Source organism: Cricetulus griseus, chromosome 3 (genome assembly GCF_003668045.3).
Source record: "Cricetulus griseus strain 17A/GY chromosome 3, alternate assembly CriGri-PICRH-1.0, whole genome shotgun sequence".
NCBI classification, from domain to species: Eukaryota; Metazoa; Chordata; class Mammalia; order Rodentia; family Cricetidae; genus Cricetulus; species Cricetulus griseus.
This window is the reverse complement of record NC_048596.1, coordinates 270,201,308-270,227,651: the sequence shown is the minus strand read 5'-3', so window position 1 is coordinate 270,227,651 and position 26,344 is coordinate 270,201,308. Positions and strand designations below refer to the sequence as shown.

Genomic DNA, 26,344 nt, shown 5'->3' with positions numbered 1-26,344 from the left:
TCCTTAGTCATCAGGGCAATGCAAATCAAAACAACTCTGAGATACCATCTTACTCCTGTCAGAATGGCTAAAATCAAAAACACCAATGAGTTTATGCTAGAGAGGATATGGAGAAAGGGAACACTTCTCCACTGCTGGTGGGAGTGCCAACTTGTACAGACACTTTGGAAATCAGTATGGCTACTCCTCAAGAAAATGGGAATCAATCTACCACAAGATCCAGCAATCCCACTCTTAGGAATATACCCAAAAGAAGCACATTCATGCAACAAGGACATCTGTTAAACGTTGTTCATAGCAGCACTATTTGTAATAGCCAGAACCTGAAAGCAACCTAGATACCCCTCAACTGAAGAATGGATGGAGAAAATGTGGTACATTTACACAATGGAGTACTACTCAGCAGAAAAAAAAATAGAATCTTGAAATTTGCAGGAAAATGGATGGAACTCGAAGAAACCATTCTGAGCAAGGTAACCCAATCACAAAAAGACAAGCATGATATGTACTCACTCATATGTGGATTTTAGACACAGAGCAAAGGATTACCAGCCTACAATCCACACTGCCAGAGAAGCTAGTAAACAAGGAGGACCCTAAGAGAGACATACATGGTCCCCAGAAGAAGGGGAAAGGTACAAGGTCTCCTGAGCAAATTGGGAGCATGGGTGAGGAGGAAGGGAGCTAGGAGAATGAGAAGAGGAGAAGAGGAGGGGTGGGGAGGACATGAGAGAGCAGAAAGGTTGAGTCAGGTGAAGAATAGAAGAAAACAGGAAAGGAGATACCATAACAGAGGGAGACATTTAGGTTTAAAGAGAAATCAGGCACTAGGGAAATGTCTGGAGATTACAAAGATGACACCAGGTAACAATCTAAGCAACAGAGGAGGAGAGGCTACCGTAAATGCCCTCCCCTGATAATGAGATTGATGACTGACTTATATGGCATCCTATAGCCTTCATCCAGCAGCTGGTGGAAGTAGAAGCAGACACCCACAAATAATCACTGAACTGAACAGGAATCTAGTTGCAGAGAAGGAGGAGTGATGAGCAAAGGGGTCAAGACCAGGTTGGTGAAACCCACAGAAACAGCTGACCTGAACAATGGGGAACTCTTGGTCCCCAGTCTGATAGCTGGAATACCAGCATGGGACTCATCCAGACCCCAGGAACATGGGTTTCTGTGAGGAATCCTCAGAAATCTATCGGACCTCCTGTAGTAGTTCAGTACTTATCCCTAGCATAGGTGTGGACTTTGGAGCCCATTCCACATAGAGGGATACTACCTGAGCCAAGACACACGGGGGTGGGCCTAGGCCCTATCCCAAAGTATATGATAGACTCTGATGACACTCAATGGAAGGCCTCACCATCCAGGGGGAGCAGAAAGGATATGTGATAGGTAGGGTTTTAGTTGGGGGGCTGGTAGGGGAGGATGGGGAGGGAAAGGGAACTGGGATTGACATGTAAAACAATCTGGTTTCTATTTCAAATAAAAAATCTGCAATAAAATAAAATAAAAACAAACAGATTTTTCAATTTAAAAAAAAAATAGCAAGAAGTGGAGTCTAATGGGGGGTCCTCACGCAGTTGAGGACCCGTCTGCAGAAGGGAATTCTTGTCTCCTGAGTAAGCTCTCACCACAGTCTCCCTCTGACTGCTTGTTTCGTGGTATGATCTCTGGACTCCCACACTGCATACACATAGTCTACCATGAGTTCCCAGCTGGAGACTGAGTCTATAGGACCTCCCAGGCTCTAAAACTACAATCTGAAAAACCTCTTCTGTGTATGCAGCCTGCTCCAGGTATTTGGTGATAGCAATGAAGCGAGACTGATACACTGCTGATCTCTAACCCTTTGACCTTGAGAGGGAGCAAATTCAAAGTAGCTCACTTGGTTCCCCAGAGTCTGTGCAGTGTTCTCCTTTGCCCCCTCTTGGGTGTGTACAAACATGCAGGTACAAGTTCATACCTCTGCTTACTTACATAGAAGACAACCTCTCTGCTGCTGCTATTCCCTGGCTCAGTCTATCTGGATTCTAACTCCCTGAATCAGGCAGCACTGTGCCCAGATATGGCTTCAGATTTCTGAATTCTTGCTAGGGTGGCTGTTTTGGTAAAAGGCAAAAGATTTATATGATCTCAAGAGAAACAAGATTGTAAGGACAACTGTTTTGGAACATGTTCTAGATTTCCCTCCTGCTCTGACCAGAGGCAATTTAGGGGAGGAAAGGATTTATTTGGCTTACACTTCCAGGTCGAAGTGCTCCAACCTGTGGGGAATAACGCCAGCTCACACCCCAATGTGCTGCAGTCATCGAAGAACCTAGAACGGAAGGTCAGGGGGGAACAAAGAATGACAGCAAGACAGGTTTCTGATCAAGCTACAAATTTTTATTTTTCACAGGGACCTTATATAGGGGTGCCAAGCGGGGAGCTTGGCAGGCAGGGAGAGGTTGTTTGAGGCTACTTGCCTGATAACCAGGCTGAGAAATGTCCCTGTGCATGAGTCCTTGAGAGTGCAGGAGGTTACCAAGGTCGCAGGGTGCAGGTGTTAGATAGTGGGTTAGAAAGGGGGAAAGGGTTGCTAGGTAACCTGACCATGAAATGTATCTTTCCTTCTATAAGCTACTTCATGAGCCCAGACGTTATGTATCAGGGAAGAAAGGATTGAAGGATTCTTCTAATAATAATGTGTTTATACTGGCAGTTTCTGCCCAAGTCTCTTACAGGTCCAAGGTTACTTTTGCCATGGCCCCCAACATCGCAGTCCAATAGTGAGGGAAATCTGTGCAAGAATTCAGGCAGGAGCTTGAAGTAGAAACCATGGAGGAACACTACTTGCTGGCTGGCTTAATGGCTTATACTTAGTTACCTTTCCCAGATAATCCAGGGAATGGTGCTACCCACAGTGGGCTGAGCCTGTCACATCAATTAACAATCAGGAAAATCCCCAAGACCAATCCAATGTAGGCAATTTCTCAACTGAGGCTACCCTTCACAGAGAACTCTAGGCTGGGTCAAGATGATAACTGAAGATAATGTTTTTATGACATTTTTAAAAAGCATGTGAAATACTTTTTACGGGGCTGGAGACATGTCTTGGTAGCTAAGAACACTTGCTGATCTTCAAGAGGGTCTGGTTCCAGCATCCATGTCACGTGGTTCACAACTTCCAGTGACCCCACATCTAAGAGATAATGCTCTCTCTGGCCAACCCAGGTATCCTTACATAGGTGGCATACACATGCAGACACAGAAACAAAACATAAAATAAATCTTTAAAAATATTGTTATATGGCTTAGTTAGTGTTTCTATTTCTGTGAAGAAACACCATGACCACAGCAACTCTTATAAAGGAAAAGCATTTAATTGGGTGGCTTCCATTTTCAGAGGTTCAGTCCATTATCCTCGTGGTGTGCCATGGTGGCATGCAGGCAGACGTGGGGCTGGGGAAGTAGCCAAGTGTCCTATATCTCAGCTTGCAGGCAACAGGAAGTGGTCTGAAATACTGGGAGTAGTGTGAGCATAGGAGACCTCATGACCGTCTTTCCCAACAGTGACACACTTCCTCCAACAATGCCACACCCCCCATTAGTGCTGCTTCCTTTGGAGGCCATGTTCTTTCAAACCACCACATTCTATTCCTTGGCCCCCAAAGGCTTTTGCCATATCTTAAGGGGGATTGGTGGGGAACATGGGAGGATGGGAGGGCAAGGGAATGGGGGGATGGATATGGAAATATGAGTAGTAATTAAAGAATTAAAAATGTATTCAGCCCAACTTCAAAAGTCCCCCTAGTCTATCACAGCCTCACACTTGTTTCAAAGTCCAAAGTCTCTTCTGAGACTCATGGCTATCTCTTAACCACACTCCCCTGTAAAATTAAAATCAAAGGACGGATCATATACTTCCAACATATAATGGTACAGGATCCAAAAATGTAGAAACTGGAGTATAGTGAGGAAAATCTGGACCAAAGCAAGACCAAACCAACTGGGCGAACTCCAAGCTCTGCATCTCCTTGTCTAATGTCAAAGCGCTCTTCAGATCTCCAACTCCTGTCATATTTGTTGACTGCCACACTCTTCTTTCTCATGGGCTGGTTCCACTCCCTGTTAGCAGATTTCCTTTGTAGGTATTCCACAACTCCAGATCTCTAAGATTTTGGGGTCTGAAGGCAATGCAGGCTTTAACTTCACAGCCTCAGGCAATGGCCTCTCTGAGCCTCCATTCAGGGACACCCCAGACACTCGCCTGGCTCAGTGGCTTTCCGTAGTCACAGAGGCAAATTCCATACTCCTTTTATTCTATCCTTAACTCCAGAACTATGTGACCAAAGCTGCCAAGTTCTGCTGCTTGGTGGGACTGGAACATGGCCCCATCATTCAACTACATCTTTAAACCAACTTTCTGTTTTTTTGCTTTTTGCTTTTTTATTTTTAATTCCTCATATTTACACACCCATCCTCCCATGTTCCCCACCCAACCCACCCCCTGACTCATCCCAAGGGATAGTGAGGCCCTCTACCAAGGACCTTCAAAGTCTGTCATATTGTTTGGGGGAGGGTCTAGGCCCTCCTTGCTCTATCTGGGCTGCAATAGTAACCCTCCATAGGGAATGGGCTCCCCAAGTCCATTTGTGCTCTAGGGATAAAGACTGGCTCCGCTGTCAGAGAAGCCATAGACTGTCGTGGCCTCCTAGCTGGTATCCACATTCAGAGGGTTTGGTTTGGTCCAATGCTGTTTCCCCAGCTTTATGACTAGGGTCTCCATTCTATCAGTAGGTCAGGTCCACTGTTTCTGCGGGTCTCTCCATCCCCGTCTTGGCTCCTTTGCTCAACCCTCCTCCCTCTCCACAACTGAATTCTAGTAGTATGGTTCAGTGTTTAGCTATGGGTGTCTGTTTCTGCTTTGAATACCAACTAGATGAAGACTCTCCTTGCTCTCCCTGCTCCAGGGCTGCAATTTGGTCAGAGGTTCTTGTCCCCATCCCCTTCTTTGAGGGACTATGCAAACTTTTCTTGGGGTCCTCCTTGTTTCCTAGCTCCTGGCAGTGTAGACTGTAGGCTAGTGACCCTTTGCTCTATGTCTAAAAATAAAAAATGAGTGAGTACATACCATGTTTATCTTTTTGTGATTGGGCTATCTCACTGAAGATGGTTTCTTCTAGTTCCATCCATTTGCCTGCCAATTTCAAGATTCCATTGTTTTTTTCCACTGAGTAGTACTCCATTGTGTAAATATACCACATTTTCTCTATCCATTCTTCAGTTGAGGGGCATCTAGGTTGTTTCCAGGTTCTGGCTATTACAAATAATGCTACTATGAACATAGTTGAACATATGTCCTTATTGTATGAGTGTGCATTCTTTGGGTATATGCTCAAGAGAGGGATTACTGGATCTTGAGGTAGACTGATTGCCATTTTCCTGAGAAACCCCCATACGGATTTCCAAAGTGGTTGTACAAATTTGCACTCTCACCAGCAATGGAGGAGAGTTCCTCTCTCTCCACATCCTCTCCAGCATAGATCGGCATTTAGCCATTCTGACAGGAGTAAGATGGTATCTCAGAGTGGTTTTGAGTTGCATTTCCCTGATGGCTAAGGATGTTGAGCACTTTCTCAAGTGTCTTTCAGCCATTTTGGATTCCTCTGTTGAGAATTCTCTATTTAGTTCTGCATTCCAGCTCTCAATTGCATTGTTTGGTGTTTTGGTGGCTTGAGTTCATTGTATATTTTAGTGATGAGCCCTCTGTAAGATGTGGGGTTGGTGAATATCTTTTCCCATTCTGTGGGCTGCCATTTTGTCTTGCTGACTGTGTCCTTGCTTTAGAGAAGCTTCTCAGTTTCAGGAGGTCCCATTTATTAATTGTCAATCTCAATGTTTGAGCTGCTGGTGTTATGTTCCTGGTCTCCTGTACCTATTTGTTCAAGGGTGCCACCTAACTTCTCTTCTAGGAGGTTCAGTGTGGCTGAATTTATGTTGAGGTCTTTGATCCATTTGGACTTAAGTTTAGTGCATGGTGATAGATTTGGATCAATCTGCAGTCTTCTACATATCTGGAGCCAGTTATGCCAGCACCATTTGTTGAAGACGCTTTCTTTTTTCCATTGCATAAATTTGGCTTCTTTGTCAAAAATCAGGTGTTCATAAGTGTGTGGGTTAATATCAGGGTTTTCAATTCGATTCCATTGGTCAACCTGTCTATTTTTGTGCCAATACCAAGCTATTTTCAAGACTGGCTCTACAATAGAGCTTGAAGTCACGGATGGTGATGCCTCTGGAAGTTTCTTTATTGTACAGGGTTGTTTTGGCTGTCCTGGGTTTTTTGTTTTTCCATATGAAGTTGAGTATTGTTCTTTCAAGGTCTGTGAAGAATTGTGTTGGGATTTTGATGAGAATTGCATTGAATCTGTAGATTGCTTTTGGCAAGATTGCCATTTTTACTATGTTGATCCTACCTATCCAAGAGCATGGGAGATCTTTCCATTTTCTGGTATATTCTTTAGTTTCTTTCTTTAAAGACTCAAAGGTCTTTCATATTTTTGTGTTGTGACCTGGCATGTTTCAGCCTTGACCCATGAGGTTTGGCCTGAGTGGGGGTGTATGGATCTGTAAGCTCCTAGCAAGCCAGCAGCGATAAAGATCAAACACAGGCATCTTGTCATCTTCAGAGAGCTCTCAGTTCCATGCTGTAGAACTAGAGTCATTTCTTTATTAGGCATCTTTTCTGCTGTTTCGTAACCATCCTTCCAATACCATGAGGGAACCATTTCTCTCTTGTTCTCCTCTCTCCTCTGGTCACCCACCCCTCACCTTTCTAACCTTCCATCCTCACAAGTTACTCACACACCTCTGATCACCCTGCCCAGGTGCAGGACTATTCAGATGCTTAGGTCCATAGAGATGCAAATTAGGAGGCATATTACCCTGAGGCCATTATAAACAATAGTAGCCCTACTGGCATTAGCAATACAATAGTGGGCCAGAGCTTTCCAGTGGTCCATGTTTAGTGAAACCCAAGGCTGGATCTCAAAATATTCCATAATGGAATTATTTGCCCCCCACATTTTTCGTTAGTGTTACCCCAAGATATTTTATGTTGTTGGTTGCTATTGTAAAGGGTGATTTTTCTTTGATTTCTTTCTCAGCACATTTATCTTCTGTATATAGTAGGGCTATTGATCTTTTTGAGTTAATCTTGTATCTTGTATCCTGCCACTTTGCTGAAGGTGTTTGTCAGCTGTAGTAGTTCCCTGGTAGAGTTTTTTGGGTTGTTAGACCCCCGGAAAACTCAGGCCTCTGGGGTCTCAGCCCAGGACCTCGGTCAACCCAATCACCAGGTGGATTCCAAAGCTTGCTGCAAACTGCATGAGGCTTTATTGTTGTTTAACGAGCTAACCCCATGTTAGCTCAGGTCTTTCACCCACCCGCCATGGCAGATGGCTAGCAAAGACAGCTCAAAGGGGCTTCATAGAGATCTTGTAGGGCAGTGTAAGGGGAGTGTCTAGGGGTACACACAGGCTCAGGATTGGTGTGTCTCCAGGCTTGGAGGGCTTGCCCTGTGTTGATTGGCCAATTGGTTGTTATGGCCCATAGGCCCTCCCAGGGTGGTTGCTATGCTCTGTGCATCATTGCTGTGCACTTGTCCGTAAAGCACACCCAGAGCCGTAAAACATAGTGCCACCAGCTAACTTCTGATTGGTTCCTTGCCACGAGGCAGGCATCTGACCTCTTAGTGACCAAGACAAGGTCATGGCGAGTACGTGTTACTGTCATGGCTGCCGAAATGGGGAGCTGGTCCCTTCAGGGTCACTTATATAAACTATCATATCATCTGTAAATAGTGAAAGTTTGACTTCTTCCTTTCCAATTTGTATGTATCTCTTTGATCTCCTTTTCTTGTCTTATTGCACTAGCTAGAACTTCAAGAACAATGTTGAAGAGATATGGAGTGGACAGCCTTGTCTTGTTCCTGATTTTAAAGGAATCACCTTGAGTTTCTCTCCATTTAGTTTGATGTTGGCTGTTGGTTTGCTGTATATTGCTTTGATCATGTTTAGGTATGTTCCTGTTATTCCTGATCTCTCCAAGACCTTTATTATGAAGGGTTTTGGGTTTTGTCAAAGGCTTTTTCAGCAACTAGTGAGATGATCATGTGGTTTTTCTTTTTCAGTTTGTTTATATGGTAGATTACATTGATGGATTTTTCATATGTTGAACCATCCTTGCATTCCTGGGATAATGCCAACTTGATCATGGTGGATGATTTCTCTGAAGTGTTTTTGGATTCAATTTGCCAGTATTTTGTTGAATATTTTTGGGTCAATGTTCATGAGGGATATTGATCTGTAATTCTCTTTTTTCATTGTGTCTTTGTGTGGCTTGGGTACCAAGGTAATTGTAGCCTCATAAAAAGAGCTTGGCAATGTCCCTATTGCTGCTATTGTGTGGAACAATTTGAGGAGTACCGGTATTAGCTCTCCTTTGAATTTCTTTTAGAATTCTGCAGTGAATCCATCTGGCCCTTGGCTATTTTTGGTTGGTAGATTTTTGATGACTGCTTCTATTTCACTAGGGGTTATAGATCTGTTTAAATTGCTTATCTGTTCTCATTTTAATTTTGGTAAGTGATATCCATCCAGAAAATTGTCCATTTCCTTTAGATTTTTGAATTTTGTGGAGTACAGGTTTTGAAAGTATGGCCTGATGATTCTCTGGATTTCTTCAGTGTGCCTTGTTATGTACCCGTTTTCATTTCTGATTTTGTTAATTATCATGCTCTCTCTCTCTCTGCCTTTTGGTTAGTTTGGATAAAGGTTTGTCTATCTTGTTGACTTTCTTGAAGAACCAACTCTTTGTTTCATTGAGTCTTTGTAGTGTTTTCCTAGTTTCTACTTTATTGATTTCAGCCCTCAGTTTGATTATTTCCTCGTGTCTACTCCTCTGTGGAGAGTTTGCTTCCTTTTGTTCTAGAGCTTTCAGTTGCGCTGTTAATTCTCTAATGTGACTATTCTCCAGTTTCTTCATGTGGGCATTTAGTGCTATGAACTTTCCTCTTAGCACTGCTTTCAAAGTGTCCCATAGGTTTGGGTATATTGTGTCTCCATTCTCATTTAATTCTAGGACATCTTTAATTTCTTTTTTTAATTTCTTCCTTGACCCAGGAATGGTTCAATTGCACATTATTTTATTAAGTTTGTAGGGTTTCTGTAATTCATGTTGTTGTTGAATTCTAACTTTAAAGCATGGTGGTTTGATAAGATACAGGAGGTTATTCCAATTTTTTTGTATCTGTGTAGGTTTGCTACATTGCTGAGTATGTGGTCAATTTTAGAGAAGATTCCATGTGGTGTTGAGAAGAAGGTATATTCTTTGGTGTTCAGATGGAATGTTCTATAGATATCTGTTAAACCCAATTGGGTCATAACATCTGTTAGTTCTTTTGTTTCTTTGTTAAGTTTCTGTCTGGTGGTCCTATCTAGTGGTGAGAGCAGGGTGTTGAAGTCTCCTACTATAAGTGTGTGAGGTTTTATGTATGATTTGAGCTTTAATAATGTTTGCCTTACAAATGTGGGTGCCTTCGTATTTGGGGCATAGATGTTCAGGATTGAGACTTCATCTTGATGGACTTTTTCTGTGATAAGTATGAAATGCCCTTCTTCATCTCTTTTGATTGACTTAGTTTGAAGTCTAATTTGTTAGATATTGGGATTGCTACACCAGCTTGTTTCTTGGGTCCATTTGATTGGAAAATCTTTTCTCAACCCTTTATTCTGAGGTACTGTCTGTCTTTGAAGTTGAGATGTGTTTCTTGTATGCAGCAGAAGGATGGAGTCTGTCTTCATATCCATTCTGTTAGCCTGTATCTTTTATAGGCAAGTTAAGACCATTGACATTGAGGGATATTAATGACCATTGATTTTTGATTCTTGTTTGTTTTGGATTTGTTGTTGATGGTGTTATTGTGTGTGGATTTCCCCACTTTTTTTGGTGTTTGGTAAAGTGGGATTATCTATTGCCTATGGTTTTTATAGTGTAGTTATCTTCACTACATTGGAGTTTTCCTTCTAAAACTTTCTGTAGGGCTGGATTTGTGGATATGCATTGCTTAAGTCTGGTTTTGTCATGGAATATCTTGTTTTCTCCAACTATAGTGACTGAAAGTTTTGCTGGATGCAGTAGAATGGGCTGACATCCATGTTCCCTTAGAGTTTGTAGAACGTCTATCCATGATCTTCTGGCTTTCAAAGTTTCCATTGAGAAGTTGGGTGTAATTCTGATATGTCTGCCTTTGTATGATATTTGGCCTTTTTCTTTTGCTGCTCTTAATATTTTTTCTTTATTCTGTAAGTTTGGTGTTTTGATTATTATGTGGCAAGAGGACTTCTTTTTGTGGTCCAATCTATTTGGTGTTCTGTAAGCTTCTTGTTTTCGAGGTTTTCGAGACCAAGGACAGGTAGACAGACACAGAAAGTAGTAGGGAGGGCATTAGAAAGATTCTGATTCATTTTTGGATTTCATAGGCATATCCTTCTTTATATTGGGAAAGTTTTCTCCTATGATTTTGTTGAATAAGTTTTCTGTACCTTTGAGCTGAATTTCTTTGCCTTCTTCTATACCTATTAGTCTTATGTTTGGTCTTTTCACAGTGTCCCATATTTCCTGGATATTTTGTGTTAGGGATTTGTTGGACTTGAGATTTTCTTTGGTCGATGACAGTATATCCTCTAGCGAGTCTTTAACAACTGAGATTCTCTCTTCCATCTCTTGTATTCTATTTTTTATGGTTACATCAGTGGTTCCTGATCATTTACCCAGCTTTTCTATTTCCAGCATCCCCTCATTCTGTGTTTTCTTTATTGTTTCTAATTGTGCTTTCAAACTGTGAACAGTTTGAATTGTTTCCTTCACTTGTTTGGTTGTTTTTTCTTGTTTTCTTTAGATTCTTTAAGAGATTTGTTTATTTCTTGAATTTTTTGGTTTGTCTTTTCCTCCATTTCGTGTAATTTTGTGCTTGTTTTTTCTTCTATTTCTTTAATGGATTTTCTTGTTTCCTCTTTAATGGTCTCTATCATCTTCATAAGATAATTTTTAAGGTCCGTCTCTTCTTCATCCTCTGCTTGGGCTTTTCAGTTCTTGCTGGTGTGGAGCCCCTAGATTCTGGTGGTGTCATTTTGGTCTTTCTGTTGTTGAGTGTGTTCTTACTCTGTCGTCTTCCCATCCCTTCTTCCAGTGGGTGCAGGTGGGTCTCTCCCTCTCTCAGGTGGCAGGCGGAGTGATCAGCCTCAGGCAGCAGGCTCAGGCTCAGGCTCAGTCGGAGGAGAGGGCAGAGGGTGGACAAGGGTGAGGTGTGTTTGGACTCAGGGTGGGCCTTCCGGTCTGGGCAGGTCTCCTCTTGTCCAGGGGGTGCCTAGGCAGAAGCGAGCAAGGGTTGATGGGGGAGCTTGACGGCAGAGCAGCGCCCAGACTCACCTGAGGACAGAGGGCAGAGTGCCAACTTTCTGTTTTTGATGGTTTTCTTTATTCTTTGACCCATATTTTTTTTTCTTTATCCAATACCACACTATTCCAATAGCTGTAACTTTGCATTAAGTTTTAAAATCAAGAAGCATGAAACCTCCAATTCTTTTCTTTTTAAAGATTAAATATTCAGGATTCCAAAATAAACAGGGCTGGGCTTGGAGGTGCATATCTGCAAGTCTAGCACTTCAGATTATAGCCGATGAAGCATTTATTTAATTATTCTTTATCAATAAAACTTCAGGAATCAGATATTGAGCCTGAATGGTCAGAGAAGTGGTCATAAATTGACCAGTGATCTCCTCTCTCTCCATCCTCTATCCAAAAATGAATCAGAATCTTTCTAATGCCCTCCCTACTACTTTCTGTGTCTGTCTACCTGTCCTTGGTCTCGAAAACCTCTATGGCTAATTTTGGTCAGGTAGCAGCTAGCTCTGCCCTTTGATTCAAGGTAAACTTTATTGCCACTCTCAGGAGTGTCAGAGAAAGATAAAAATATCCCACAACAAGCTAAGATATGAGAAATATAAGTTTGAAGGTAGCCTGTGTGATTCTGTTACTCCCTTGGGATTATTGGTTGCATTGGTCCATGAGGGTGGAGGAAGCAGAAACAGAACAGGGCTTGGATGGCTATGAGTATGATGGAGAGGACTTTGATAAACCAGCTCAACTTTATTCCAGAATACAGGGAATTTATAGGATTGGGAAGCCTGGGGACAAACTTTAATTGACATTAAATGGCATACTTCCATCATAAGGCTGGGTTAGTAGTAGCAGGGTCCTATGGCAATGATCCTTGTACAAATCTTAGTTACCATATGTGCACCAGGGGAAAGCCTTCTAGTAGAAAACCATGCCAAGGGTCATGCTAGAGATAAATCAGTCATGCAGGCTTAGAGACAGCTTTCAAATAAGGACAGTCCTCCGTGCCTGGAGACATTCTCCAGATAAGGGCAGGTAGAAAGCAGGAAATCCTTGCCGGGGGAGGGATGGGGGTTCCTCCATGTTGCTGAGCTTAGAAAAGACCGCCAGGCTATGGTAGACATAATAACATCTGACCAACAAGGCCTCCAACAGCCTAGGCTACATAGTGAGCTCCAGCCCAACTTTGAGATATGTGATAAGAAGAAAAACAATCATTTTGGGCTGAATTGTGACTTTTAAAAAAAGTATTTTATATTTACTTAATTGGGGACATGTGTGCTGCTGTCCCCATGTGAAGGTCAGAGGACAACTTGCAAAAGTCAGGTTTTTCTTTCCACCATGTGCGTTCTTCAGATTCAATTCAAGCAGTCAGGTTTGGCACCAAATCCTTAACTGCCCTTAACTGCCAAGCTATCTCACTGGCCCTCATTTTGAGTTACTTCATATGAAGTATGAAGTTTGTGCATGGGTCTAGATCTCCCATCCACGCTGATTTTCTTTCCAGTAGTTGTACTACTTGGTGAGAAGGGGGTATTGATGTCCCATCTAGAGCTGTGGACTTGTCTACTTTTTTTTTAACTCAGCCAGTTGTGTTATGTTATGTATACTTGTTATTGTAGGTGTTTGCATGTGTGCTTGTGGGTGCAGGTGGACGTTTGTAGAGGCTAAAGGTTAATGTAGGGTGTCTTTCCTTGAATGCTTCTCTCAACCTGTACTTTCTAAAAAAACAAAAAGACCAGTTATTTATTTATTGAGGGTATGCACATGCCAGGACTCATGCGTGTAGATCAGAAGACAACTTGCAGGATGATGGTTCTCTCTTACTATGGCATTTCTGGGGATTGAATTCAGGTCATCAGTCTTGGCAGCAAGCACCTTTACCCATGAGCCATCTTGCCAACAAGGAACACAGAGAAAGGAATGGAAGGATGTGGAAATCTGATGCATCACTTCATCTCTCCTGGGGGGGGGTAGTCTTACTCCCCTAATTTGGAATTGGTCAGTTTGAGCAAACACAGGTGTTGTTCTTTTGTTTAAATTAGAAAGCGGGCACTATGGAACATGAACCATAGAGAGTAATTAACCATGGAGTTTATTACAGGGGAGAGCGGGAGGGGGAGAAGAGAGAGAAAGAGAGATGGGGGGAGAACAAGAGAGAGAGAGGGAGAGAGAGGGGGGAGAACAAGAGAGAGGAGAGAGAGAGAGAGAGAGAGAGAGAGAGAGAGAGAGAGGTGTAAGAGAAGAGCAAGAAGAGAGAGCAAAGAGAGCGTAAGTGGGCGGGCTCTGTCTTTTAAAGGGGTCCTTTACACCTGTGTGCAGACTAGTACTCATAGAACTCTGGGCTGACCCAAGTACTGCCTGAGTGCATTCTGTCAGGTAAGAGGAGCAGACCAACATAATGCCTGAATCCTTTCAACAGGAGGCTGATAGGCTCACAACTTTGGGGTAAACATGTCCTGATCAGGCTCATGGACATGTCCTGTACTTGATGGGCTGGTCGACAGACATGGGGTTCCTACAGGCAGGAGGAAAAGCTGCCCAGGCCTTTAGACCTTTGTCTCCAGTGAGGAGGGTGAGGAAGAAGGCAGCCATCTTGGAAGTTCACCATCTTTATTACCTAGTCACGGTCTCTCTCCCCAGCTGTCTGCCTACCCAGGAATCAAACTTCTAGTCCCTCAAATCTGAAATTCTTCAGTTCAGATAGACTGGCTGACCAATGAACTCCAGGGATCCTCCTGTCTCCCTCTCCCAGGTGCTGAGTTTATGGCCACAGACTGTTGTACCTAGCTTCTTTTTTGCATGAGTCCTGGGTGGGGGTGGGGTGTCAAAATTCAGGACCTCATGCCTGCCTGCATGCAGGTACTATGAACTGAGCTATCTCCTCAGCCCTTAGTCATTTTTTGCCCCAATGCCATGGCTATGCTGTTTGTTGCATGTGGAATCGTTTTGCCTTTGATGGATTGATTTCATTTCTCTGTAGTTTTTTTCCCCTTTTGTCTTTGTACTATGCTGGAACCTGCGTTGTCGGATTTTCATACAGCCACTTGGGTCCTTGAATTTTACAGCTATCCTCACATCTTTCTCCCTGTGTTACTTTCTGCTCATGCTTCACGGAGGGTCTCATCAATGCTACCATCCTGTCTCGTTTCTGTAGTTGCTCTCAGTGTCTTAGGCTTTCCTTTCCCTTGCCCCACACAGCAGGCTTTGCTCTGGCTCTGCAGTGGAATGCTGAATATTCCCCACCCCCACCCCCAACCCCACCCCCACCCCAAAGAGGCTGCCTGGGGTTTTCAGGAAATGCTTTGGCTAGCTCTGCTGATTAGCACCATATATAATCCAGCTCAGAAATGCAATATAACCTCTCCATCTGCTCTGCATTTGTAAAGCAAGTAAAATGTCAGGGTGTCGGGTTCCTGGCTGCCTCATCTCTTCCTCCCCCACACTCTGGCCCCTCTGAGGAGGCTTTTTCTAGTACCACCATCTGGAAACTCACCTTTCCCTTTTTGTTTTCCCATGGAACAGTGCCTGTGATGTGTGAACCCCAACCACCAACCTCTCCCTGCAACTACTTCATACCCACAGTCAATGTGCTCTACAGTCGTGGGGGGCTGACTCTTTCTTCCCTAACCACTACAGGCCGAGATCCCAGTGTGGGTCAAAGAGCGAACTCAGGTGTGTGTCCTCACATTCCTCTTTGTTCATTGCTAGTTGCTCATGAGCTTTTGGGGATTCTGTCCTGCCTCTCATTTTACTGTGTGAAAGCTGGGATTGCAGACATTGTCTGCCACATATGGCATTACATGGGTTCTGGGGATGCAAACTGAGGCCCCCATGCCTGCACAGCAAGCACTTTACCCAGTGGTCCCTATGTTGTGCCCAAATTCTGAAAACCCCAAATCACCAAGAGGCCCATTTTGATGCAAAAGCAAAGAGTCTTTTTATTGTCATTTAACGAGGTAACTCCATTAGCTCAAGCCCTTAGTCCCTTCATTGAGGCAGATGCATAGAGAAGGACCCCAAGAAGCCATGAAGGGGGGGTATATATTGTGTAGTGTAATCCTGAGTACACAACAGACTCAGGATTGGTGCTCTCTGTCTTGTGTTGATTGATTGGTCAAGTGGTTGTTATGGCCCATAGGCCCTCCCTGGGCGGTTGCTATGCTCTGCATGTCACTGTTGTGCACTTGTGTCTTAAAGCACACCCAGAGCTGTAAAGCACAGCCCTACCAGCTAACTTCTGATCGGCTCCTTGCCAAATTGGTTCCTTGCCACGAGGAGGGTTTCTGACCTCTAGAGACTAGGACAGGAGGGGCAAGGTCAGGCAAGCACATGTTAGCCTGTCATGGCTGCTAAAACATGGGTCTGGTCCCCTCACCCTGCAAGGGTTTTGTGGTGAAACAGTGCCTTGGCGATTGGGGGCCAAGGAATACCACAAAAATCACACCGCACAGCAGACCTCACACAAGGGATTTATTGGGGAAGAGCACAAAATGGCTGCCTCTGAGTGGGAATGGAGACAGCAGCAGACCAAGTTGTATGGGGAGGGTTTGGGGCGCACGTAAGGAAAACGCAGTGACAGTGGTGACAGTGGAAACTGCTACACAGCTGTTAGTGATGACAGGGAATTGGCACTGAGTCACTGAAGGCAGGGTCGGGGGTGGGGGAGCAGCTGGCTCTGGAATGTGGGTGGTTCTTAGTTGACAACAGGCCATCTCCCCCACTCCCCTTTAAAAGTTTTATGTCCTCTCTCAGGATAAGGCTCAGGTGCTATGAAAGACAGTCACATGACCTCTGCCGTGCCCCTCAGGCCCCTGTGATGAGCCCTTAGGTCTCAGACCCTGACTCAGCTGACAGCTGGTGGCATCACACAGGGCAAGCCACCATGTCAACATCCCCATCTCATTAACAGGCTTCCTAGAGAAGGTTTCACACCCACCAGGGGTCCAGGCCCAGCTTCAGACTCAGGCACAGCCGTGAGTCCCATGAGCTGCCATCTGAAGGTTCAAGGTCTTCTCAAAGGATTTTCACCATTGTTCCGGACCTGTAACTTCATATGCATGTTCACAAATAGGATGACATATAAATGTTTTTAAAATCTTCCCAATCTCAACAAGTGGTACTAGACAAATGAGCCTTGATTACACATGGCTCCACATAAAATCAGATCATAGTGGGCTCAACATAAAATATGTGTGGAACTTTCAGAAGACAACAAAGAAGGATGGGAGGTGGTGTTGAATAGGTATAACACACTATACCCCCCCCATATATACAGCTACATCCACACAAAAAGTGAGTGAGTTGATTTTTTTCAATATTATAGTGTAGGGAGTCACCCTAGCCCCGCCCAATAGTCCTGGGGCAGGTACCAGGTGGACCCGGGGACTCGCCTAGAAGGGCGTGGTGAAGGAAAGCCGGGGTGACGTAAGGGAGCTTATTAAGGGGCTGCACGTGGGGACCCTGACCCCTTTTGTTCTGGCCGCGCTGGCTGGGTTCTATAACCTAGCTCTGGCCTGTGTTTTACCTTGGTGTCTTCTGGAATAAAGAGACCATAATCCTACATTATAGATGTTAGTATTTAGGCATTTATATTGGCCTGCCTTTGGAGTTCTGACAGGATGCGCCCTCAGCTGCTGCCACTAAGAGCAACACCTGTGCACATTCACTATGCTCCATTTTAAAGGGGCCCTGCCCACCTCCCATCCCGTCTCTCTTTCTTTCTATCCCTATCTCTGTCTATCTGTTTCTCTCTCTCTCTCTCTCTCTCTCTCTCTCTCTCTCTCTCTCTCTCCTCTCTTTCTTCTCTCCAGCTGCTCCTGTCCCTGGAGGCTGGTCTCCCCCATCCTCTTTCCCCCTTTTACAATCCTTTTCCCTTAATAAAAAACTCCTCCACTTGCACTCTGTCTCATGGTGTCTTTCTCTCTGGAGTAGCTTTTTTTAAATTACAACAATAGACCTTTGGTCTGAGAAAATCCAGGTTAAGAATTAAAGAAAAAGCACGTGGCAGCCTGGCATAAATAACCCCAAACTGTGTATCTTACATATAAATTACAATAGTTCTCAAGTCTCCACAGCTTAGAGGGAAGAATGGTCAAGTTAGAACACGAGTGAATGACTTTGACTGAGCCCGAAATGGAAGGCCAGTGAGTACACAGAAAGATGATCAGCACTGTCAATCATCCAGGAAACACAAACCTAACCACAAAGGGCACCTGGGATGGTTATGCTGAATGTCCATGTCCTAGGATCTAAAATCACTCAGGAGACACGTCTGGGCATGACAGTGGAAGATTGCTAGACTGGGTCAACAGGGATGGAAAGACCTAGAGTAACTGTGATGGCGCCATCCCAAGGGTTGGGTCCTGGTCTGAATTACAAGGAGACTGGAAGCTGAGTGTTCCTCCCTCCCTTCCTCCCTTCCTCCCTCTCTTCCTCCCTCCTTCCTTCCCTCCCTCCCTTCCTCCCTTCCTTCCTCCCTCCTTCCATCCTTCCCTCCATCCCTTCCCCCCTTCCTCCCTCCCTCTCCCCTTCCTTCTCCCTCCCCCCCTCCTTGCTTCCTGACTGTGGGTCAGCCACCTTATGCTCCTGCTGCCACGACTGTCACACCATCATGGACTGTACCCACCGTTCTTTTCCTTAGTTTTATATAAGTATATAAGGAACTACTTTAGTTGCTTTTACTCAAGCTGCTTTTGTCAGCTATTTTGTCAGGTAACCAAGAATGGGGACTAATACAATACTTTACATACTCATTAGAACTAAAGAGATAGTGGTGGGCTGAGTGCTGGTGGTGACATAGGGATCCTTAGTCTCATGAATAAAATAATTGAAGAACATATTCAAAAGGAAACTCAAGGACAACTCTCTGAGCATTTAAGGAAAAGACCTCCAGGGCAGGCAAACTGAAACTTCAGCAGCTGCCCAGAGGAGCAAAATGGAAGAAAGAGGGAAAGCCATGCTGTTAAAGCAGGCGTGGAGGGCAGACACATGGTGGACAAGCAGCCATATGACAGGAAGGCCAAAAATATCAGAGAAGCTCATAGTACTCAGAAAAGCATACCTAGAAAAGAGAAAGAAAGGCAGGCAGCCTTAGAAACTGTATCTGGCCTGGCAAGCCCAAGTGGAGTGGGGACTCTGGGAAAGAGAAGTACAGTATCCCATAAAGGATTAATTATTCACCTATCTCTTTAGCATGGCTTCAGATAGGCCCAGGAGTGGTCCCCTGGCTACATGACTAACACAACCCAACTGGAACACTAGGTCTCCACACTGGCCAGAGGACCTGTTCTCTTGACCACGCAAAGTATTTTCTCTTCTAACAGCGGCAATGCACAGATAGTAATTCCCATCTGATGCCAAGCATGTAAAATGGCTGAGGCCCCAGGAGAAGAGCAGGGTAGTTTATTTAGTGTCAAAAAAAATGCACACTTACCACACACTAGCAAGAACTCCTGGGCTAGCATCCCAGGGAGACAGACATTCATCTCCCACAAAAACTGCTATTGGAATGTTCTGAGCAGTTTCATTTGTAATAGCTGAAGACTAGAAGGAACTCACTAGAGGGATGGTTGAAAGAGCAAGGTACTTCACACCACAGAACACTGCTCTGCAAAGAGAAATGAACTATGGATGGATCTCAAGGGTGTACATGAGGGAAACGGCCAACCTCAAAAAGAAAGAAAGAAAGAAAGAAAGAAAGAAAGAAAGAAAGAAAAAACACAGACTCTATGTCTCCATTCATAAAATGTCTCAAAATAATAAAATTATATCTAGGGAACAGATGAGCTGTGTCAGGTTCTTGTGGGACTAAACAATGGGGCCATTAGAGCTTGGACTGGAGCCTCCAAAACCTTATCCTTTGTAAGTTGATCTTGTCCGGCGTCTAATGACAGTGATGGGAAGCTGATTGACACAGCCAGGCTGGGTGAAGACTGTATGTTTCTGAAACATCCCGCAAACCTATTCGTATTTTAAAATTTGGAAACATAAAAGTCTGATATCCCATGAGTTTTCTGAAAATGGAGTTTCAGCTGTTGTAAAAAATGATGATAAATTGTTGAACTAAGCTTTTTTCAGTGCTTTGCAACTGCCAAAGACGTGAAGCTTCGAGTCCATGCTTGGAGATAGCGGGACTGAATTCCCTGTTAACAGTGATGTGTTCACTCAGTGAGCTGTTAATCCGGTACCTCACACCAGATCTGAGTGACAGCAGGAAGTGCAGCCAATGGAAATCCACATTGCCGAGCCCAAGAGACTTGCTGAGCTGAAAGCCACCTTCAGGGAAGGTTCACCATCATGCTGGGCTGATGTTTGGGTGATGATGGTTTCTATCAATGGCTGGGAATCTGGTTTGTCATCTCCAATCATCTTATGTTGTCATCTCAAGGACCTTACTGACCTGTCCAGGCAGGTAGTTGGATATCAAAGTCAATTCCTCAGTCGCTCATACCCGGGGACCGGCACCTCAGATAAGGACAGTGGTCTCTGCCTTTTTCAGCTCTGTTGGTGACACACACAGGCATTGTGCTCCTTGCTTTCATCTTTCCCAATGCCAGCTAACTGTTGTAGCTTTTCTTTAATATTTTTATTTATATTGTGTGTGTACATACATGCATGCACGCATTTGAGCACTTGGAAGTCAAAGGACAACCCGAGTGCTGTTCCTTGAGCCCATCTGCTTTTCCCTTGAGACAGGGTCCCACACTGACCTGGAGCTCACTAAGAGAAGCAATCTGGCCAGAGATCCACTCTGTTGGTCAACTAAGAGCACCCACATTCTGGAACCAGGTTCCTCAGAGCACCTCCCAACCCACCTTCAATGACTCAGTGCCAATGGCACCGTCATCACTAAGGTCCAATGCAACATGTTACCACAGCTGTGTATTTTCCCCATGTACATACAGTATACCCCCATAAAGCCCGTCATCTCAGCCTGGCCTGCCTCTGTCTGTTACGATAAATCTTTCTGCCAAAAGCCGCCTGAGCCCCACTGCCACATGTGAGCTTTACGCCAGCCGCCTGCCCAAGTTAGGCCCAAATGAACACACAGAAACTTGTATTAGGTTCAAAGCTGCTTGACCAATGACTAGGATTCTCCTCTGTTAGCTCAGTCTTAACTATCATAAATCTATATATTTTATAGGACTTATCTTAATGGACGCCTTATTGGCGTCCCTCCTTGCTGGTGGATCACATTGTGCCTCTGTAGCAGGAATGCAGGGGAAAAGAGGGACGCTTCCTGTTTCTCCTTCTTTAAATATGAGTCTCCTTGCTATGTCACTTCCTGCCTGGATCACCACTTCTCTACTACATTTCCCAGAATCCTCTTTGTCTCCTAGTCCTGTCTAACTTGCTGTTTCATTGGCCAAATAGAACTTTATTAAACAATCAATAAGATAAACATACACAGAAATACTTTCCCCATCATCTGTCTCCATCTCTGCTCAGTGGCAGCCATTAAGCATTTTGTGTGAAGTCTGCTGAATTGTATGATTTTTGTGGTAAATCCTTGGCCCCCTATCAGTGAGACAATCTTTAACCACAAAACCCTTTTGTTGTTTCTTGACTCGGAGAGGCTCTGCCTGTGTCTGTGTGCCCCTCCAGGATCTGAGCCACCCCAGGTCTCTACCTGTCTGCTCTACTCACAACAGCTGACCTTTCACTCTACCCTCCATCCATCACCAGCTATTGGTTAGATGATCCCTCTCAGTCAGTGTGAACACACCCCTGAGTACACGGAAGTGACCACTGAAACTCTGGCACCCCTTTGGTTTTCTTGGAGGCATCGGTATCCCCAGATATGGCTTTTAAGGTCACAGTTTGTCCTTTTCACTGACACCATTCCTGATTTTTGGCCTTGGGTGACACTGTTCCTGAGATTGTTCTTTGTTTTGTTTTCTTTTGGTGGAGTGTGTGTGTGTGTGTGTGTGTGTGTGTGTGTGTGTGTGTGTGTGTATGATTAAAATACATTTTAAGTATTTTTTTTTCAGTTTGCCAAGCTGTGACTGTTTATTAACTGACAAGATTACACCTTAGTTCATCTGTCTAATCAGCCTGTTTATCTGGTCTTCCCTGTCGCCAGCATCACCACCTTCCACAAAATGAGTTGTCTTTTTCTTCATTCCACCTCGTGGAGAAGGTAATTTGAAGAGGCACAGGAGGTTACTTGCTTCCTTGAAGCGTTTTCCAACTGTATAGATCTCATGAATTAGATCCTCCATGCAGATGATGCCGATTTTACCAAGAGATCGAGCAATCAAGGAATTCTCTGTCAAGGCAATTCTCTTCTTATTGGTTTTGCCATAGCCGAGCTTATAGATGAGTTCGTTTACTGACTTCAGGTTGGGGTACCCCAGGCAATGTATGGTTCCACAATCCTCAGCATGTTAATTGAAGCCTTGTTGAGCTTAACAAAGGTGCCATTGAAGATCTGTCGAAGACGGAGCAGCTGCAACACCTTGTGGACCTTTGGGCTAACACCATTGATACCTCAGATTCGGATGACAAATGCCAGCTTGGGTTCTGCAGGCACGTAGAAGTTCCCAGCTTTCCTTGCCATCCTAGCCATGCAAATCTCCATCCGGTATATCTGCCTGTATTCCTTGTGGTAATGCTTTGCCTTTTCATAGATGAGCTTCCTCCGTGCCTTCTGCAGTGTCTTCAGTGCAAAGTTTTTCTGAAAGTGCTTCACCTTCAACTCTGCGAAATTCCTTTGCTTTTTCTTAAGGGTTTCTGGCACAGCAGGAACCTTCTTTTTCTTCTCCGGCACAGCCTCCATGGTTCTAGTCAGAAAAAGAGAGCTATTTTAAGTAATTTTTGTAGCCTGGTCTTCCCAGCCTTGGCCAGCATCTAGCCTTCTTGGTTCCCCAACAACAACACCCCAGTGTCAGCAAGAAGTCATAGAAAATATCATGTCACACCTCCTTTTCTGGCTCTTTTGAAATCTGCAGGGCATTTCCTGAGCTGTGATTACCCTACTGTGTTGCCTTTTCCTCTATATTCTTTTACCTGAGCATCAGCCTCTCTGAGGGAGAACCAGGCACCCTTTCTGCTTTAAGCAACCACTTACTAAGGTATAGGCTGAGGGGTAGTACTGTCTCCATGGGCTTGTGTGTTGAGGCCAAACTCAGGAGTGCAGAGTGCAGAGGGCAAAGAGCATTTGCCAAAGGCCTGGGGGTGGCTGCCGTCACAAGGGCAAACAAAGATTGGGCATCTCACTGCCTTCCAAGCTGAAGAAAACGCTGACCCACGGCATTCAGATCAGCCCCAGGAAGTCCACAGTCCAGTGAACTAATGCTGTGTCAATCACTGTGTCTTGTGGTCTTCAGTATCAGTGAGGATAACTCCACCTACCTGCCTGCTCAAGCTTTAGCCTGGCTTGTAGGAAGAGGGATCGGGTTCCAAACTCCACAGTTATGGAAGGCAGGATATCTTCCCATGATTCTGAGTATGTCCTTGATATGTAGATGATTTCCTTCATCATTTAGTGTGTGTGTGTGTGTGTGTGTGTATCTAAGTGTGCAAATGTATGTGCATATATACATGTGGAGGCCAAAGACCGACTTCAGGAATATTCCTCAAGAGCTGCTCACCTTATTTTTGCCCAGTCTGAATGGACAGCAAGCCCCAGTGGCCCTCCGATCTCTATTGGCACTGTGATTACAAACATGCACCATCACAGCTGTTGTGGCTATCAAACTCAGGGTGTCATTCTTCCACAGCAAGCACTTTCCTCACTGAGCCATGTCCCCAGTCATCTCCTCTATCATTTAGAGTAGGCTTGGGTTAAGAAAAGGCTTCCAGTAATGAAGGAATAGGAACACAGCAAATAGCGGGAAGTTGCAATAAGTTTTCTGTATGTTTATGACAAGTCGTATCTGGCATTTCAGGTCAGAGAGTGGAGATGTGAGAACCAGAGAGAGTCAACACTGGTGGCTGGTGGCTGGTGGCTTTCTATTACACAAAACACTATGGTGGGGGGAGGGAGGGTGCGCGCGCGCGCGCGCACACGCACACAGAAGGATCTCTACACCAGTGTGCAAACACAGAAGGATCTCACACACCAGTGTGCACACACAGAAGGATCTCACACACCAGTGTGCACACACAGAAGGATCCCCACACCAGTGTGCACACACAGAAGGCTCTCACACACCAGTGTGCACACACAGAAGGATCCCCACACCAGTGTGCAAACACAGAAGGCTCTCACACCAATGTGCACACACAGAAGGCTCTCACACACCAGTGTGCACACACAGAAGGATCTTACACACCAATAAACACACAGGATTTCACATACCAGTGTGCACACAGAGAAGGATCCCCACACCAGTGTGCACACACAAAAGGATTCCCACACCAGTGTGCATGGATCTCCACATCAGTGTGCACACACAGAAGAATCCCCACACCAGTGTGCACACACAGAAGGATCTCACACACCAGTGTGCACACACAGAAGGACCTCACACACCAGTATGCACACACAGATCAGATACTCAGACCTATGGGTTACACACTTTGCTGGCTCCTGGCCTGTCCAGCCTCGAAGCCCAGATGTGCCCTGTCTCAGGCCATATTGCCTCTATATAGTATGCAACATGGATCAGACAGTGGAACACTGACCCTTTTCCAGTCTGAAAGAGAGAATCATGTCAGACACACAGTTCTTGTCTGGAGCCTTCCACTATGTCATTAAGGTTCCAGAGGCTTTGCCGGATGTGCATCCAGGTCCCCTTTGCCAGGAGTCCTGCTTCCCAGGCACCTCTAAGGCCACTTCATTGTATTTCAATCTCCATCTCAGCATGGGAATATTTCAAGAGAGCCTTCAGAGAAAGCTTGACCTGTAATTATGGAAACCAAGCATGGAAATGTTTCTGTTAATATTGTTCCCCATATAAGCCACCAACTCTTGGAGAAAAACATTACTGGCAAATGACCAGGTGGACTGAGCTCAGCCTCTCAGTCTCCCACGTGAGCTCACAAGCTCCTATGCACTTCAGAAGTTTTGTTGTTCCTAGCAGCATCGGTCCTTGTGTTCCAGAAGATTCAAACACTCTCTCTGTCCAGTTATTCCACTCACTGGGGTCTCCATCCAGTCTTACTCTCCCTCAACATGAAAGGTCTCAACTACCCCACTGTGCATCCAAAGCACCCTTCTCAGGACAGTGTTTGCTAAAGAGGAACAGTGAACCGGAAACAGCTGTGCACAGAGCCCAGGGCTGGGTCCCCTGGGGCTCACGCCTGGCCATCTGGGTCTCCTCTTTAGGCTAATCTCCCCAGTTCTCAGAGAGGCAGCCCATTAACTCAGACATCTGGGAAATGATAGAAACCATTTTTATTTTAAATCCTATTCATATTATTGCAGTGTTTACATTTCAGGGTCCAGGGGACTTTAGACCTATGATCTTTCACAAGCTGTTCAAGCCCAGAGGCGTGGGTGCTGGGAACTCACGCCAAGACTTTCCTCTTTTGGGAGGAGATTCTAGTTAGGGGACACATGGATCAGGTCTACACTGCTGACAAGTGGGCAGCCAGATGCAGATTTTTTTTCTTTTTAGATGTAGTTTGAGATTTTAATGGGAGGCCTGAGTGGGTGGTGGGTTCAATTTTTCTGGAAACAAAATTTCTTCTAAGGAATAAGAAAGGATCTATGTCCTCAGTAAAGGTTAAGTCAAGGACTTTACATTTGGCAATGGACTCTAAATCTCAGGTACACCCTGCAAAACCCAACACTGGGCTGCAAGGCATGGCTCAGCTGATAAAATATTTGTTGTGCAAGTATCAGAACCCAAGTTCAGATCCCCAGCACCCATGTAAGAAGCTGGGCATGGTAATGCACTTGTAAACTCAGCCCCTGGGAGGCAGACACAGGAGGACCCTGGGGCTCACCAGCCAGTCAATTTAGCCAATTAGTGAACTGCAGGTTCAATGAGAAATGCCACCTCAAAAGTAACAGAGTGTGGTGAGAAAGATCCGATGTTGACCTCCATTCTTGAGTGCTCTCTCTCTCTCTCTCTCTCTCTCTCTCTCTCTCTCTCTCTCTCTCTCTCTCTCTCTCTCACACACACCACACACACACACACACACACACACACACTCACACACCATCTGAGTGCTGGAACTCTGAACTGAACAAGATGTCAAAAGGTAGGTATCACCTGGGGAGCGTCTCCTTTGCCCACGCTCCCGCCTTCCAACTCCTCTGTGTTTATCCTGCCAGGGTTCCCACAACACAGGAGTAATGAACCCAACATCGGCCTGTCACTCCCCGCCTGGGTCAGCGACTCTGCTTTCATTCCCAGATGTGATGATCTCTTGCTTTAGAAAAATAAATGCAGGACAGGATGCTGGGTCACGGGAACACAGATTGAATATGAAAATAATCATCTTTTAAAGAGACTTTTTTATTCTCAATTCAAAGGAAGCCAGTTCCACATTTAATACCAACATATTTCCAAAATATCAGCTTGTAATTTTTTAATGTGACACAATTTTGTCTGAACCTTTCCACCCCTTTTTTTGTTTGTATGTGGAAATCTGGGCCCATAGGAAACCTATTAGACATAGAAATGACTTTTTTTCCCAATGTGTCTCTTCTCCACTTTGCAACCGATTTTTTTTTAGTACCAAAACACTTTATTTTTGACATTCTTTAAAAAATACTTTTAGGCATGGGTGCTTTGCCTGACTATGTCTGTGTAGCACATGTATGAAGAGGCCAGAAGAGGGCATCGGATGTCCTAGGACAGGAGTTATAGACAGTTATAAGCTGCCATGCGGATGCTAGCATAGAGCCCAGGTCCTCCGCAAGGGCAGCCCATGCCATCTCTCCAGCCCCAGGTGCCAAAAATCTCAAAGCAGAGCTGGAAACCCAGACTGAACACTG

General features: G+C 44.8%; 1 pseudogene; it reads right to left on the bottom strand.

Annotated features, from left to right (window-relative positions):
- Positions 1-21,485: 21,485 nt before the first annotated feature.
- LOC100760297 lies at positions 21,486-22,233 on the bottom strand (annotated as a pseudogene).
- Positions 22,234-26,344: the final 4,111 nt, after the last annotated feature.